Consider the following 11,559-nt stretch of genomic DNA (forward strand, 5'->3'; position numbering starts at 1 on the left):
TCCCTACCCACTTTGATGCATTATTCAAATTTCGCCTTGGGGCGGAGTTATCTTTTCACAGGGGGGAGTAAGATACAGTTTAAAGTAAAAGTCTGTTCCAGACTGAAATCAAACTGTAAACAAACCAAAAGCAGCTCAGATGTTTAAGGAGAGTTTCCTCCAGATTCTGGAGTTTTTTAACTCAAAAACTCAGATCAACAGACCGCCGAGCTGCACTTCCTCCAAACCTGCAGCGAGTCTGAACCACGGAGAACATTTCTGYCTGCAGACAGGGATAATCCTGACGTTTAAAGTTTTAAAAACAGCTGGTAACCGGTTAGCATGGCAACCGGCATTCCTTTACATGGGAGTCATCAGAGGAGGAGGAGGAGGAGGAGGAGGAGGAGTGGAAAAATGCTGCCATTTGCTCCGTTTGGATTTAGTGAAGCTTTTTCCATTCTTTTTCTTTAATTCTTTGTTTGTTTGTTTGTTTTTCACAAACAGAACAGAAATATTTCAATCAACGAAAACAAATAAAAACAGTTTTTTTCATCCAAACAGAAACTTTTAAACGTGTTTTATTCTTCCACACGAGGAGAAACAAGCAAGAAATTCTTCAGATGCTTCCATCAGTCCTCGAAGCTTTAATACCCCTCCTCCTTCTCTTCCTCCTGATGATGATGATGATGATGATGATGATGATGATGATGATGATGATGATGATGATGATGTGGCACAATGACTCCACAGACAGAAACCCTGCTAATCACAGAATCTTTACCTGCAGGGAGTCGTTTTCTTTGCAGCCTTTATTCAGTAGAAATACTCAGGTTTCACACAGTAAAACCAGACGGTTGTTTGTAAAAATCAGTTTGGGAACAAAGAGGAAAGTTAGAAGTTGCTGCTTTAGACAACAAACTAAATAATAATAATTAAAATAATTAAATCCATGAGGGGAAAATGTTTCAAACCTCATTTTTTTTCATCTTTAAATCCTGATCGCTCTCACAAATATCTCACAAAAAATCAGGATCTTTAATCTGAGGAACCAAATCGATGAAAAGCTCAGCGAGTGTTTTTTGCTTTGATTGGAAAAGGCGTCTTACCGTCAGCCTTGCAGAGCAGGAGAGAAGTCAGCCGTGCGCGGGGCCCCAACGATCTGACGCACTCACCGCCTCACGCCCAACACAGTTCTAGTGGGACGTCCCAGTTTGGACCGTTTCCTCCCTCCTTCCTCTTAGCCCCCTCCCCTCCTCGGCTCCTTTGGGCCCAAAGGGACTGGTTCTGTTCCCACAGACGGTCTGAGGCCTGACGTGTTTGATTCTGTGAGGGCTCCTACATGCAACGTGGAAAATAATAATATATATTAAAAAACACAAAAAGAAATGTTGCTTTAAAGCACAAACTGAAGGCCCGGGGTGCCAAATCTGGCCCTCATCATAATTTTATCTGGCCCCAAAGGGACTGGTTCTGTTCCCACAGGTAGTCTGAATAAAATGTGTTTTATGTGAGGGCTCCTAAATGCAATGTGGAAAATAATAATAATAAAAAAACACAAAAATAAATGTTGCTTTAAAACACAAACTGAAGGCCCGTGGGCCAAATCTGGCCCTAATTATCATTTTATCTGGCCCCAAAGGGACTGGTTCTGTTCCCACAGACGGTCTGAGGCCTGACGTGTTTGATTCTGTGAGGGCTCCTAAATGCAACGTGGAAAATAATAATAATAAAAAAACACAAAAATAAATGTTGCTTTAAAAAACAAACTCAAGGCCTGTGGGCCAAATCTAGCCCTCATTACAATTTTATCTGGCCCCAAAGGGACTGGTTCTGTTCCCACAGATAGTCTGAACAAAATGTGTTTTATGTGAGGGCTCCTAAATGCAACATGGAAAATAATATTATCAAACTCAAGACCCGTGGGCCAAATCTGGCCCTAATTATCATTTTATTTGGGCCCAAATGTAATGTTTTAAAAATAAAACAGTTTTATAATTTCACTCTTTTTTATGTATTTATGCAGTTTAAAGTAAAATTATTAAATTTTCAGTAACATATTTTCTTTTACTGATTTGGTCATTTGTATTTCTATAAGAAAAAAATGTTTTAAAAACATTTTATTCAACAAATATTGACAGCGTTGGCCTTCTTGTGTAAGTGAGTTTGATCCTCCTGCTGTAAAAGATTTCTRGATGTATTTTTTTTTTACTCAGTCCTTCCTGCTCAGTGATCACATCATCCTCATCATTTCTTCCCTCAATGTAAATTAAAGTTTTTAGCACTTTTTATCAGATCTTTGTTCTAACTCATCTTAACGTTAAAAACTGATGAGAAAACCAACCCTGTGATGGAGACACGCTAACATTTCCACTCTGGAGGTCAAAGGTCAGACTCCAGCTCTGCGCTCGTGGTCTGACTCAGTATCTGGATCAGGACCTGGTTCTGACTGGAACTGTTGGGACAAATTCAACTCTCAAGTGTAATCATTGAAATGACTCAACCCCATTCAAGATGGCCGCCACGGCTAATTAGCCTTAGCTAACACAGAAACGTGGACCTCCTGGTCAGGTTTCCAGATRCTGAGCTCAGGTTTGTTGTTTGTGTAGCTGAGAGTTGTCTCCAGATTTACCTGTTTCTGTGGGTGATTCCTTTAAAGAATTAAACTTTTTATCTGGTTGTGTTTTTGAATTTATATTAATAACTATAAACTTTTTATCTTTGTCTTTATTATTCTTTAACTGTTCCGTATGTTCTTTGGCACCTTTCTCTTTCCACAAAAAMCCCCCTGAAAACAAGCAGTTACAGTAAGTAAAACACTAGATAAAAGCTAAAAGAAGCAGCAGATAGAAGCTAAAAGAAACAGAACATTAGCTACAAGCTACAAAAAAGCTAAAATAAACAAAACACATGGATAGAAGAAAAACACAAAAACAAGCTAATTTTGTTCTGGTTCTGCTCTTTTTTACTTTCTTGTGCTATTTCTACGTTTTTGCTAATTTTAGCTTTTCTCTGCTGTTTCAGCTATAATTCTACTTCATGCTTTTATTCTTCTATTTTCTACTTTTTGTGCTTATTTCTGCTATTTATGCTTCTTACAGTTGTTTTCTACTATCTTCAGCTACTTGCAACAACTTTTGCTAAAATGTAGCTGTTATTAGCTAAAGTTAGCTTTTTTAGGCTAAATTCACATTATGGTGGCTGTTTCATCTTTTTTCTGCTTGGTTCAGCAAACTTGTGCTCCTCATGCTTCCTTGTGCTAAGTTAAGATTTTCTAGCTATATTTTAGCTGTTTTACTGCACATTTTGGCTGTTTTAGCTATTTGACAACAAATTGAAACAATTGATTTTGTACTTATATTCTTGTTTGTTCTACTATTTGACATGTTTACATTGCTGTCACCGTGCTAATTTCAACTTGTGTCTGCTACCTTTAGCTTCTTTTTATGCTAATTTTAGCTTTTTTTCCCTGTTGTTTCAGCTACAATTCTAATTCTTTCAGCTATTCTTCTATTTTTCTACTTCTTACAGTTGATTTCTGCTATATTCAGCCACTTGCAACAATAGCATTTAAATTTTTTTATTCTTTTTTTCTACAAATTTTATATTTTTACACCCCTTTCACCATCTGGGTGCTACCTTTTGTTTGGTTTTATGCTAATTGTAGCTTTAGCTTTTTTCCAGCTGTTTTAGCTATTATTTTGCTTCTTTTTGCTCTTTGTGCTTCTTTCAGTTTTTCAGATTGAACTGGCATCAACAGTTTTGCTATAAAACATTTTCAGCTAAAGTTTTCACACTGGAAACGCAGTTACTTTAGTTTAATTTAATGTCATCAGCAGCTTTTATCTTTAATCTGTTTTCACTTCAGTGAAATCAAAGAAAATCTCGGCACTAAGAGAAGATTTCTCTGATTTATTTTCTGCAGTTTCACATAATTTCCACAAAGTTCCAGCATGTTTCTGCTCTGAGTCGTACGTGTCGTCAGTTCAGCTCAGTTTTATGGGTCTGGGTCCGAACACCTGCCGTCTGCAGCGCAGACAGAGAACAGGCCTGTTTCTGCTCCTGTCTGCTCCCACAGATGATGTGACGAACAGCTGGCTGAGGAGGAGGAAGGAGGGGGAGGGAGCTGCGCTGCAACGTGGCGTTTTCCATTTTGCCTGGACGTCCGGCTGAYGATGAGGAGGAGAAAGAAAAGGAGGTGGTGTTTGTTACGTGACAGCCTTTTCTTCCTCCTCCTGTCTCTCCTCTCACACCCTGCTGCTGCCATCCTCACCCTCTGCTGGAAACGTGGCAGAGCTTTTCTGTAAAACTGTAATTACTTTTTTTTCTGTCTTTCTTCCCCTCCTCTGGTGTTTCTAAACGGTTTAACTCTGCAGGTTGGTTCATGTCTGGATGTGAAAAGCAGTGAAATCAGCACCTGAGCAGCTCGSTGCCACGTCAACAAGACAAAATAATAATWTAATAAAGAAAATTTAACATCTGGAGGAAAAAAAACCCACTCTGTACCCAGATAAATACAGATATTTAAAGTATTTTAGTATTTTCACTTCCAGATGCTGACTGATCGAAGGCAGCTTGAATTATTTTAAAGTTTAAAGGAAAATGACGCAGTTAGCTGTTGTTGTCCTGCTGGACCCGGTTCAGTCACAAACATGGATCTTTTGGTCCACAGAGGACCTCGTGGTCCACTCAGTGACTGCAAGGAGCCCAAATCATCAACCCTCCACCACCGTGCTGACAGCTGATGTTTGTGCTCCTTTAGCTTAGTTGCTTCTATAGCATTCTGCTGTTCTTAGCTTTTATTTAACGTTGTACTTATATTAGCTTGTTTTTCAGCTTGTTTTCTGCTTCTTTTAGCTTTTAGTAGCTTGAAGTTAATTTTCTTCTTGTTTGCCGTGTTCTTAATGTTCTGCTTCTTTTAGCTTCTAGCTATTTTTTTAGCCATCGTTCTGTTAGTTTATAATGTTCTTTTATAACTTGCAACTATTTTGCATCCTTTAGTTTATAGCTGTTCTGCTTCTTCTAGCTACTAGATGCTGCTTCTTTTAGCTTCTAGCTAATCTTCTTTTTAGCCAATGTTCTTTTAGTTTAGAATGTTTCGCTTTTATAACTATAGCTTATAGCTAGTGTTCTGTTTTCTTTAGCTACTAGCTACTGCTTCTTTTAGCTTCTGGATTATATTTTAGCTGATGTTCTGCCTATATTAGTTTATAATGTTTTACTTTTACAACTTGCAGTTATTTTGCATCCTTTCTATCTAATCTTCTTCCTGCTGTAAATGAGCTTGTTTTCAGTTATTTTATCTTCTAGCCATGTGCTTTGTTTATTTTAGCTTTATGTAGCTTGTAGCTAATGTTCTGCTTCTTTTAGCTTCTAGCTGTAGACTGCAGGTATTGCTGTCAAGATACAATCACCTGTTTTATTTTTCCCCTTTATTTTACATTTGTTTTTGTACTATTTTGATACATTTGGTTAGCATTTAGCTAGCCTTTAGTTAGCATGTAGTTAGCATTCACCGGTTTCAGCAGAAAATGCTGATTTTCTTGCAGAGAATTTAGACATTTTTTATTGCTCTGCTGGAGTCCTGAACCCTGATAAACTCTGTGTGTGTGTGTGTGTGTGTGTGTGTGTGTGTGTGTGTGTGTGTGTGTTATGACTCTGCTCTCTGGTTTACACGTCACCAAACTGCTGACATCGTCTGTTTTGACTCACTTTATAATTTAAACAGAAATACTTGATCCTGATTGGCTGTTTTTGAGTCTTATTCAGGACTTTCTGGGTTTGAAGAAGCTTTCAGATTGTTTTTAAGTCTCATCATCTCCTCTCCAAGACGTTTTTTTATCTTCCTCTCTAGACATTCTTCTTTCTGTGAGTGGATTCAGGAAACCTGGTCGGCGAGTCGTTTCCAAACCCTCACAGATCTGAGGCGCAGTGTTAGCGGTGAGCTCCTTCTCTGTCCTCGCTGTAATTACAGCCTGAAACCCTCCATCAGGAGGACATGTCCAACAGACGGTTTGGAAGGAAGACTGAAGAATCTGCTGCTTTTCAAGCACAGCGTTGAAGTTTTTTTTTTTTTTTTACAGTTTTAGTCTTTCTGAGCGTCAGAACTTTTACAGCTCTTTAAAGATCAATTTAAACGAAGCTCTCAGACCCATGCAGCATCGTAAAAGCTAAATAAGTTGTTCTATTTCAGCTGCATTCTTAAAACATTTGGTTTTAAACATGTTCTTCGGAGCAAAAAGAAGTTGGAAAACTGGCCTGTAATCAGTGTGCATTGGCAATGCACACTATTGTGATTCGTTTCTCATCCAAGTCATCTCCACTTTGGCACGCTTCTCCTCCTGCATACTTTGTCCTAGAGCTGCCATTTTAATTTATATCTTTAAAGCTCCTGTGCCAAATGATGGCTATGCCTTTTGGTGTCTGTACAACTTATATTTTTGGAAATATTAATGTTTAAAAATTTATAATGGCAGTCAATGGAGCCTTGTATTGGTCCAATACTGCCTCTGCTGTATCTACTCAGTACTGAACCATAGTTTAATAATATTTAATCTCAATAGTTCAGTGTTTACAACACTAATACGATTGTATTTTGATGTTTTACTATAATATTGTCCTAATATTGCTTTATTGTTGTAATATTTTTCAATTTAGTGACAACCATTACATTGGCAATGTGGCCACTTTCTGCACAYATACAAAYCAAACCCTGGCCTCATTCTCTACCACAGCTCTAATGGTCTCATGGTTAGTGCCATGGACTTTCATGTATGAGATCAGGGTTCGAAACCCAGTAACTTTAACAGAAAATCTCTACAAACGTCATATTGTCACACAATTACCTTAATTACAAACACCTGCTGACTTGACAATGCACAAACTGGTATAGAAAACACATTTGAACTTGGTCACATTTCATTCTGCAAGTCCACTGCTGCAGGTAAAGACATGCTACRTGGCAATGCACACTTGTTTTTACATTGTAAAAACCCATGTCTAGTTGTATTTGTGTTGCAGCAGGAGGAAGAGGAGGGTCAGACCGACTGAAGGAGTCAAAACATCCATTAAAGTCTGTCGGCGCGCAGCAGCAATCACTGCAAAACTCAGCTTTGATGATTGTCTCTAACAGTTTGAGCAACAATCAACTGAAGCAAGTTCAGACAGAAGAGTGGCTCAAAACCTGGACTTTTGTTTCTTCGTCTCAGTTCATGTCCCAGTGGACACCGGCCGTCTCAACCTTTGTTCCACAAATTATCTTCTAGGTGGTGGGCCACCCAGAAGGTTCTGTAAAAACATGTTTATCTTTAGTCAGGAGACCACGTTTTACAGTTCAGTCATAGTTGGAGGAAATAAAAGAGAGGATTTTATGAAAGCAGCACTTTTTGGAGTCATAACTGAAACAAGAGAAATTACATTTCCTGCAAAAACGCTGAAAACTTCAGCTGAAAGCTGCTGAAATTGAGTTGAAAATATTTAATAACAAAAGTGTTTATGCGATTTCCATTTGCAAAGCTGAAAATAACAATAAAAAAGCTTAACTTTGCAGAAAAACAGTAAAAAGGAGCAAAAATATAGTTAAAATAGCAGAAAACAGCTAAAAGCTAAAATAGCTGAATATAGCAGAAAACATCTACAAAAAGCATAAATAGCACAAATTAGCAGAACCCCCCCACACAAAAAATAGAAAACATCTAGAGCTGAAATAGCGTAAAAAAGCTAAAATTAGCATAAAATATAAGCTAAAGCTAGCTAACAAAAGTTGTAATTAGCACCCAGATAGTGAAAGTGCTATAAAAAGTTTAAAAATTTCAGAAAAAAAACATAAAAGTACAAAAAAGTGACAATTTTTAGTAAAATAGCTGAAAGAGCTGAAATTTTCAGTAAAACTGCTAAAAAAAACAGTTGGAAATTCTTTAATTAGCATAACAAAGCACAAGGAGCACAGGTTTGTTGAAGTTAGCTGAATTGAATTGTAATAACTTTAAAAACATGTATTTAGCCTAAAAAAACTAACTTTAGCTAATAACAGCTAAACATTAACTAAAATTGCAGCAAATAGACAGATTCTGTAAGAAGAATAAATAGCACAAAGTAGCACAAAAAGTAGAGAAAAGCAGAAGAATAGCAGAAAGAAGCAGAATTTTAGCTGAATTAGCAGAAAAACTAAAAGTAGCAGAATATTAGCTAAAATTAGCACAAAAACGTGAAAAACAGAAGAGCTAGAATAAATTGTGTAAAGTTCTGTAAAGATTAAGAAACATTTTAAAGTATTTTAAGGATGTTGAAAACATCTCCATTCATTTTCAATGCCAAAAAAGTGACCGAAAAAGTGAAATAGCTGAAAAAGTATAAATAGCTGAAACACCAAAAGTCGTAGCACCCTTGGCATAAATGAGCTGAAGGTTTTGGTATATGAATTGTTGAAATACAGGTGCTGGTCATAAAATTAGAATATCATGAAAAAGTAGATTTATTTCAGTAATTCCATTTAAAAAGTGAAACTTGTATATTATATTCATACATTACATACAAACTCATATATTTCAAATGTTTATTTCGTTTAATTTTGATGATTACAAATGACAACAAATGAAAATCTCAAATTCAGCATATCAGAAAATTAGAATATTACTGAAGACCAATAAAAACAAAGGATTTATAGAAATGTTGGCCAACTGAAAAGTATGAACATGAAAAGTATGAGCATGTACAGCACTCAGTATTTAGTTGGGGCTCCTTTGGCCTGTATTACTGCAGCAATGCGGCGTGGCATGGAGTCGATCAGTCTGGGGCACTGCTCAGGTGTTATGATAGCCCAGGTTGCTCTAATAGTGGCTTTTAGCTCTTCTGAATTGTTGGGTCTGGTGTATTGCATCTTCTTCTTCACAATACCCCATAGATTTTCTATGGTTTAAGGTCAGGAGAGTTTGCTGGCCAATTAAGAACAGGGATACCATGGTCCTTCAACCAGGTACTGGTAGCTTTGGCACTGTGTGCAGGTGCCAAGTCCTGTTGGAAAATGAAATCTGCATCTCCAAAAAGTTGGTCAGCAGCAGGAAGCATGAAGTGCTCTAAAACTTCCTGGTATGTGGCTGCGTTGACCCTGGACCTCAGAAAACACAATGGACCAACACCAGCAGATGACATGGCACCCCAAACCATCACTGACTGTGGAAACTTTACACTGGACTTCAAGCAACGTGGATGAAGTGCCTCTCTTCTTTTCCTCCAGACTCTGGGACCTTGATTTCCAAGGGAAATGCAAAATTTACTTTCATCAGAGAACATGACTTTGGACCACTCACCAGCAGTCCAGTCCTGTTTCTCTGTAGCCCAGGCAAGACGCTTCTGACGCTGTCTGTGGTTCAAGAGTGGCTTGACACAAGGAATGCGACAGCAGAAACCCATGTCTTTCATACGTCTGTGTGTGGTGGTTCTTGAAGCACTCACTCCAGCTGCAGTCCACTCTTTGTGAATCTCCCCCACATTTTTGAATGGGTTTTGTTTCACAATCCTCTCCAGGGTGCGGTTATCTCTCTTGCTTGTACATTTTTTTCTACCACATCTTTTCCTTCCCTTCGCCTCTCTATTAATGTGCTTGGACACAGAGCTCTGTGAACAGCCAGCCTCTTTAGCGATGACCTTTTGTGTCTTGCCCTCCTTGTGCAAGGTGTCGATGGTCGTCTTTTGGACAACTGTCAAGTCAGCAGTCTTCCCCATGATTGTGTAGCCTATAGAACTAGACTGAAAGACCATTTAAAGGCCTTTGCAGGTGGTTTGAGTTAATTAGCTGATTAGAGTGTGGTACCAGGTGCCATCCATTTTGAACCTTTTCACAAGATTCTAATTTTCTGATATGCTGAATTTGAGATTTTCATTTGTTGTCATTTGTAATCATCAAAATTAAACGAAATAARCATTTGAAATATATGAGTTTGTATGTAATGTATGAATATAATATACAAGTTTCACTTTTTAATGGAATTACTGAAATWAATCTACTTTTTCATGATATTCTAATTTTATGACCAGCACCTGTAGAACAAAAATTGTGGAACGAGTTAGATGCCCAAAAGCGTGCGGAAGAAAAAATTATCTCAAAAGTGTGAATGCTGTGAAGCGTCACACAGGAGTGAGATGAATGCCAAAAACAGATTCTTAATGAACTAAAACTGTCGTCAGTATGACTTCATTTACAAAACTCACCCTTTTATAAAGCAATAGGTCACTAAAAAATACTTGTAAAAACACTCAAATATCACATTTAGTTTGATGGGTTAGAGTTTCTTCATCTTTTGTTGGATACATTGATAAAAGCTCCTCCCAGGTTCCTACAAGCTTTTCCTCATCTTCAACAGGAACTGCTAACAGCTGCCTCGGCTCATTTCAGCCGAAGCTCCGGAGCTGCTGCTAAATGTCACAATATTTAAGCTGGACAGAGYGGAGGTTAGGTTCACATCACTGAGCTCAGAGGAGCTGATGAAGAGTCTTAATTATAAATGAGAACCATAAAACCAAATGTGACGTGGGCTCAGCTCTGCACTCCATCAGATTAGAACGTTTCCGTTTTTACCTGTTTTTGTTCATTTTCCTTCCAGAGTCAGTTTTTGAGCCGTGTTCACAAACGATGCAGACAGCAACAAAAGGAATTTTATCACGTTCTTCGTTTTCAGGTTCTGATCAAGATTAGAAAAAATGTTTACAGTGTTTTTTTCTCCCTCAGCTGATTCACTGGAACGAGTCAAAACAAGCTGGATGATCAAAACATGTTTACTAGGAGCACATGTGAAGGTGTCTGAACTCCACCTCTTCTCATAAGTCAATGTTTAAATGGAGACAGCTTTAACTACTGAGGACTAACTGGAGACAACTTTAAGTAATGATATCAAAAGGGCTCATGAAGCATCGGCAGAGATTTCAATGCTGGCTGAAGATCTAGTCTTTGGAGTCAACCCAATTCAAGATGGCCACCATGGCCAACTAATCTTAGAAAACACAGAAATGGCTTCAGTCAGTTTTACAGACGTTGAGCTACTTGAGGTGGTAGCTGAGAGTCCTTAAGAGCACACACACTGAGCAAAATCTGTGCTTAACAAGGTTCTACCCCTGGACGTCTACCCATCGGATACCTACCCCCTTTGGATATTAACCCCCCACCCCCAGACACCTACACCCCTAGGACACTTATCCCCCCAAACACCTACGCCCCTAGGACACTTATCCCCCCAAACACCTACGCCCCTGGGACACTTATCCCCCCAAACACATACGCCCCTAGGACACATATCCCCCAAACATCTACGCCCCTAGGACACTTATCCCCTCAAACACCTACGCCCCTAGGACACTTATCCCTCCAAACACCTACGCCCCTAGGACACTTATCCCCCCAAACACCTACGCCCCTAGGACACTTATCCCTCCAAACACCTACGCCCCTGGGACACTTAATCCCCCAAACACCTACGCCCCAAGGACACTTATTCCCCCAAACACCGACGCCCCTAGGACACTTATCCCCCCAAACACCTACGCCCCTAGGACACTTATCCCCCCAAACACCTACGCCCCTAGGACACT

General features: G+C 38.7%; 2 protein-coding genes across 2 annotated transcripts in view; both read right to left on the reverse strand.

The window, feature by feature from the left end:
• sparc (secreted protein, acidic, cysteine-rich (osteonectin)) overlaps positions 1 to 1,171 on the reverse strand; it is a gene marked incomplete in the record, with an annotated part of 21,101 nt that extends 19,930 nt beyond the window's left edge. The window contains 1 exon segment of the mRNA XM_014028947.1: positions 1,086 to 1,171.
• Positions 1,172 to 1,232: 61 nt separating this feature from the next.
• atox1 (antioxidant 1 copper chaperone) overlaps positions 1,233 to 11,559 on the reverse strand; it is a gene marked incomplete at its 5' end in the record, with an annotated part of 18,543 nt that continues 8,216 nt past the window's right edge. Inside the window, 1 exon segment of the mRNA XM_014028948.1 lies at positions 1,233 to 1,678.

Source organism: Austrofundulus limnaeus, unplaced genomic scaffold (genome assembly GCF_001266775.1).
Source record: "Austrofundulus limnaeus strain Quisiro unplaced genomic scaffold, Austrofundulus_limnaeus-1.0 Scaffold833, whole genome shotgun sequence".
Lineage (NCBI taxonomy): Eukaryota > Metazoa > Chordata > Actinopteri > Cyprinodontiformes > Rivulidae > Austrofundulus > Austrofundulus limnaeus.